We start from the raw sequence: 5,187 nt of genomic DNA, 5'->3' as shown, positions 1-5,187 counted from the left end.
AAAATACAAAAAAAATTAGCCGGGCGTGGTGGCGGGCGCCTGTAGTCCCAGCTACTCTGGAGGCTGAGGCAGGGGAACCTGGGAGGCCTGAGCTTGCAGTGAGCCGAGATGGCACCACTGCACTCCAGCCTGGGCCACAGAGCAAGACTCCGTCTCAGGAAAAAAAAAAAAAAAGATTTCTTAAAGCCTCTATAGGTGATTCTGACATACGATGTATTATTTTAATAGAGGTTTATTTGAAATTATATATTCTGCATTATTTTTCTGTTACATAAATGTTATTAAACAATAAGACTAGTGAACAGTGGCAATTAGTAGTAATTAATAGTACTACCCATTTGGGGAAAATTCAGACTGCAGAAGCGGCCTGCCTGAAAAGTCATAGCAACAGCCAAAAATAAAACAACCCTAGGAAAAAAAACTCAGGCTGCACCTGCAGACAGATAAGCAGATAGGGTCCGGCACAGAAGCCCTTTGTCCTCTGCATAAATAGCAAGCTCCAGGAAAAAGTTTCCTCCCGTTTTCAAGGATATACACGTTGGGAGCTTGCACAGGAAGGAGGGGGCCTTACCCACAATTATACAAACAAGAGAAGCAGTGCTTTGTGCTTGTCTAGAGACATACCCACAGCTGCGTAAGATAAGGGGAGTCGCACAGATAGCTTTACTGGTAAGTCACTCAAACTGTTACAGAGATGAGAGGAGTTTCTTTCCCCGCCCTGGCGCCCCCCCGCGCCACCTCCCCTACCCTGAGACAGGGTCTTGCTCTGTCGTCCAAGCAGGAGTGCAGTGGCGCGATCTCGGCTCACTGCAAGCTCCGCCTCCAGGGTTCACGCCATTCTCCAGCCTCAGCTTCCTGAGTACCTGGGACTACGGGTGCGGGCCACGATGTCCGGCTAAATTTTTTTGTATTTTTTAGTAGAGACGGGGTTTCACTTTGTTAGCCAGGACGGTCTCAATCTCCTGACTTCGTGATCTGCCCGCCTCAGCCTCCCAAAGTGCTGGGATTACAGGCTTGAGCCACCGCACCCAAGAGGAGTTTCTTACAAAACTTTTGAATTCAGCTATAACCCAGCAATCCACTTGGACTCCCCTCTCTGCTGCAGAGAGCTTTCTTCTTTGACTTCTTAAACTTTCACTCCAACGCAGCTTTGTGTCCAAGCTCCTTACTTTTCTTGGATGTAGGACCAAGTCCTGGAGGTACTAGTTCAGGTTGTTGGCGAAACTGCGACACTAGTATCTTAGTTTTAAAAATACTGTGGGAAAATATAACCATGTATTTAAAATGTTGATATATTATAAACATTATACAGAGGATGATTACATATTTTCCCCTACTACAGCAGTTTAACTTTTTAGTAATTTTATTGAATGACTATATATTATTTTTTCAAGAGACAGGGGGTCTCATCAGTTGCCTGGGCTGGCCCCAAACTCCTGGAGTCAAGTGCTCCTCCTGTCTCAGCCTTCTGGGTAGCTGGGACTGTTGGCACATGCCACCACACCAGGCTTAGTGTGTATTCTTAAGATACGTTAAATGTCAGACTTTAAAGAAGGAGAACATAGGCCGGACATGGTGGCTCATGCCTGTAATCCCAGCACTTTGGGAGGCTGAGACGGGTGGATTGCCTGAGCTCAGGAGTTTGAGACTAGCCTGGGCAACATGGCAAAACCCCATCTCTACCAAAAATACAAAAAATTAGCCAGGAGTGGTGGCATGCACCTGTAGTCCTAGGTACTCTGAAGGCTGAGGTGGGAGGATCACTTGAGCCCAGGGTCAAGCCTGCAGTGAGCTGAGACTGTGCCACTGCACTCTAGCCTGGGTGAGAGAGGGAGACTCTGTCTCAAAAATAAATAAATAAATAAATACAGTAGGACGAACTAAACTGTTATTTTGATATTATCCATATTTAAAAACTCACAAAAACAGTGCCATGTTTCTTTCTGCCCCATGATACAGTAGGATATGTTAACTCTGTTTCCTTTTCTGAAAATATTTCTCTGAGCTGCCTGCAGCCTTTAGGTCCTCCTTAATTTATTTAATGGTAAAACTGATGTAAAAATCCACTTTGACTTGCAGCTCTGCTCTTATCAAACTCATGTAACACTGGGTTCCTGTGTCAGTACAATACGATGACATTAAGCTAAATTTCATCTCAACACAAGTGTTTAATCATGGAATAGTTAGGATTTTATCTGCTAGCAACAAGATTTAGACTTGTTGGAATTAACTTCTATCTCTCCAAAAATGGCCATCTACTCTGTATGTTGTTTGGGTAGATCATTATTTGTCAGTCAGTTCCTTTGCATCCATTCATCACATAGTCTATGTCTAAACTGCCCATTGCTTTTTCAACATTAGGAAGGACATTGGATGGTCATCAGAAGTTAAACATTTCTCAGGGAAAATGGTTTTTAAACCAGATAGGTTAGCAGAAATCAAATATGGATATCAAATAAATTACAGCTTTAGTAAATAAATTAAAATGGTTTCATTTGGCTGCCCTGTTCTGGTTATGTGTATTTGAAATATATATGTGTATATATTTGTGTATTTAAAATATATATGTGTGTGTATATTTGTGTTTCAGATACATATGTATATTTGACATACATATAAGTGCTGAAGCAATCTTGTTTACAAAAAAAGGGTGTTCTTTCCTCTATCAGTTTTTGTCACAACCCATACATGATCCTGAACAACTCAGATGCAGTCAACTCATCCTTTTCCAGGTATCTCATGGTCCTGCAAAGATCATTAAACAGTTTTGGAAAACTAGCACGTATGTTTCTACTTTATTGTAACTCTTTTCTACATTCTCATCCTCAAATGTATTTAGTGAGTACCTACTATAGGCCAACCACTGCCCTAAGTGCTGGGGACACAGCTTAGATCAAAACAGGCAAAACTTCTGCCCTTGGGAAATTATTCCGTAAGAGAGATAGGCATTTTTAATTTTTTTAATTTTTTGAGGCAGAGTCTTGCTGTTGCCCAGGCTGGAGTGCCGTGGCAAGATTTCGGCTCACTGCAACCTATGCCTCCTAGGTTCAACCAATTCTCCTGCCTCAGCCTCCTGAGTAGCTGGGAGTACAGGCGCATGCCGCCACGCCCGGGTAATTTTTGTGTTTTTAGTAGAGATGGGGTTTCACCATGTTGACCAGTCTGGTCTTGAACTCCTGACCTCATGTGATCCGCCTGTCTCAGCCTCCCAAAGGGCTGGGATTACAGGCATGAGCCACTGTGCCTGGCCATTTTTAATTTTTTTAAACCAACTTTTGTGAAGTTCGATTTACAAACAATAAAATGTACACATTGTAAGTATATACTTCAATGAAATTTTACAAATGTATTCACCCACACAGGCACTACCTTAATCAAAAACAGAATATTTACATCACTTCAAATCAAGCTCTATCCAAGTTAGTCTCTTCTTGAGCCCTGAGCAGCTGCTAATATGTTTTCTGTCACTATAGATGTCTTTTAAGAGCTTGGGGTCTCACATTTGATTTCTTTCTCCTTCTTTCCTTCCTTCCTTCCTTCCTTTCCTTCCTTCTTCTTTTTCTTCTTCTTCTTCTGCTTCTTCCTTTTTTTTTTTCTTTTTTCGAGACAGAGTCTTACTCTGTCACCCAGGTTGGAGTGCAATGGCGCTATCTCGGCTCATAGCAACCTCTGCCTCCTGAGTTCAAGCGATTCCCCTGCCTCAGCTTCCCAAATAGCTGGGATTACAGGCGCACACCACCATGCCCGGCTAATTTTTTGGTATTTTTAGTAGAGACAGGATTTCACCAGGTTGGTCAGGCTAGTCTCCAACCCGACCTCTCCACCTGCCGGCCTCCCAGAGCGTTGGGATTATACGCATAAGCCACCATGCTCAGCCTGATTTCTTTTACTCAATATATTTTTGAAATTCATTCATGTTGTACATCAAGTAGTTGATCCCTGTATATTGATAATTACATTCATTACATTGTATGGATATGCCACAAGTTGTTTTTATTCAACAGTTGATGGACATTTGGGTTGTTTGCAGTTTTTGATTATTAAAAACAAAGTTGGGCCAGGCACAGTGGCTCACACCTGTAATCCCAGCACTTTGGGAGGCCAAGGTGGGCGGATCATGAGGTCTGGAATTTGAGACCATCCTGACCAACATGGTGAAACCCCGTCTCTACTAAAAATACAGAAAACAGCCTGGTGTGGTGGCAGGTGTCTGTAATCCCAGATACTCGGGAGGCTGAGGCACGAGAATTGCTTGAACCTGAAAGGCGGAGGTTGCAATGAGCCAAGATCAGGTCACTGCATTCTAGCATGGGCGACAAGAGCGATATTCTGTCTCAAACAAAAACAAAGCAAAACGAAGCTGATATGAACATTAACATACAAGCCTCTGTATGAATATACGCTTTTGTACCTAGGTAAATTCATAGGAGATTACTGGATCATATGATAAAGTGTAAGATTACAAGAAAAGATTGTAAGTTTTCCAAAGTGGTTGTACCATTTTGTATTACCACCACCAACATATCAGAGGTCCAGTTGCTCTGCATCCTTGCCAACATTTGGTATTATCTTTTAATTTTGGGCCATCCTAAAGAATAGGTGGTGATAAAGATGTGCTTCTTACTTGTGCCCGTCTATTTATGCAACCCCATTTAAAAACTGATTTTATTAATAAATTTTTAAAAATCTGAAATATTTAAGAATCTTAAATGTCTGGCTTGACTTTGCAGATATTTTGATTCTATGTTCCCTCACGAAACTCCCAGGCGCTGTATAGGAAGCATAAATCCGTTGTCAGGCAGCAGTAGCACGTTATTGTTCTCGGAGCTTGGCTGCTCGTTGGTGCTCGCAACCACAAAGGTTTACGCAAACCTCCACGGTTTCCTCCCGCCATCGCGTCACCTTTCTAAGAAATTCCCAGAGGGCAGCGCAGACGGGCCGGGATCTGGGGCTCCGCGCTCCGCCTCTTTCCGGGAACCGCCCACTACCCAGGGCGCCCACAGACGGTGGAAAAAGAAGATAACTTCCGGTCTCGCCATCGTCTCTAATCTCGCGAGAAGAGAAGGCGGCCGCCGTCGGCGGAACGGAGGCTGTGGCGAGGGAGGGGGTGTGGCTGGGGAGCGCGAAGTCCCGGGAGTAAGGGAGAGGGGGCGGGGTCGCGCGCCCCTGGCGTACGCATGCGTGCAC

The 5,187-nt window shown here is 43.8% G+C and overlaps 1 pseudogene across 1 annotated transcript in view; it reads left to right on the top strand.

The window, feature by feature from the left end:
• LOC105514505 overlaps window positions 1-5,023 on the top strand; it is a 6,555-nt pseudogene extending 1,532 nt beyond the window's left edge. Inside the window, exon 3 of the transcript XR_001002185.1 lies at window positions 4,799-5,023. The product of XR_001002185.1 is annotated as a ribosomal L1 domain-containing protein 1 pseudogene (transcript). The remainder of the gene's footprint in view (window positions 1-4,798) is intronic.
• The last annotated feature ends 164 nt before the right edge of the window (window positions 5,024-5,187 follow it).

This window comes from Colobus angolensis, unplaced genomic scaffold (assembly GCF_000951035.1).
Source record: "Colobus angolensis palliatus isolate OR3802 unplaced genomic scaffold, Cang.pa_1.0 Scaffold246, whole genome shotgun sequence".
NCBI lineage: Eukaryota > Metazoa > Chordata > Mammalia > Primates > Cercopithecidae > Colobus > Colobus angolensis.
Note: the sequence above shows the minus strand (reverse complement) of the source record. Positions and strands in the feature narration are given on the sequence as shown.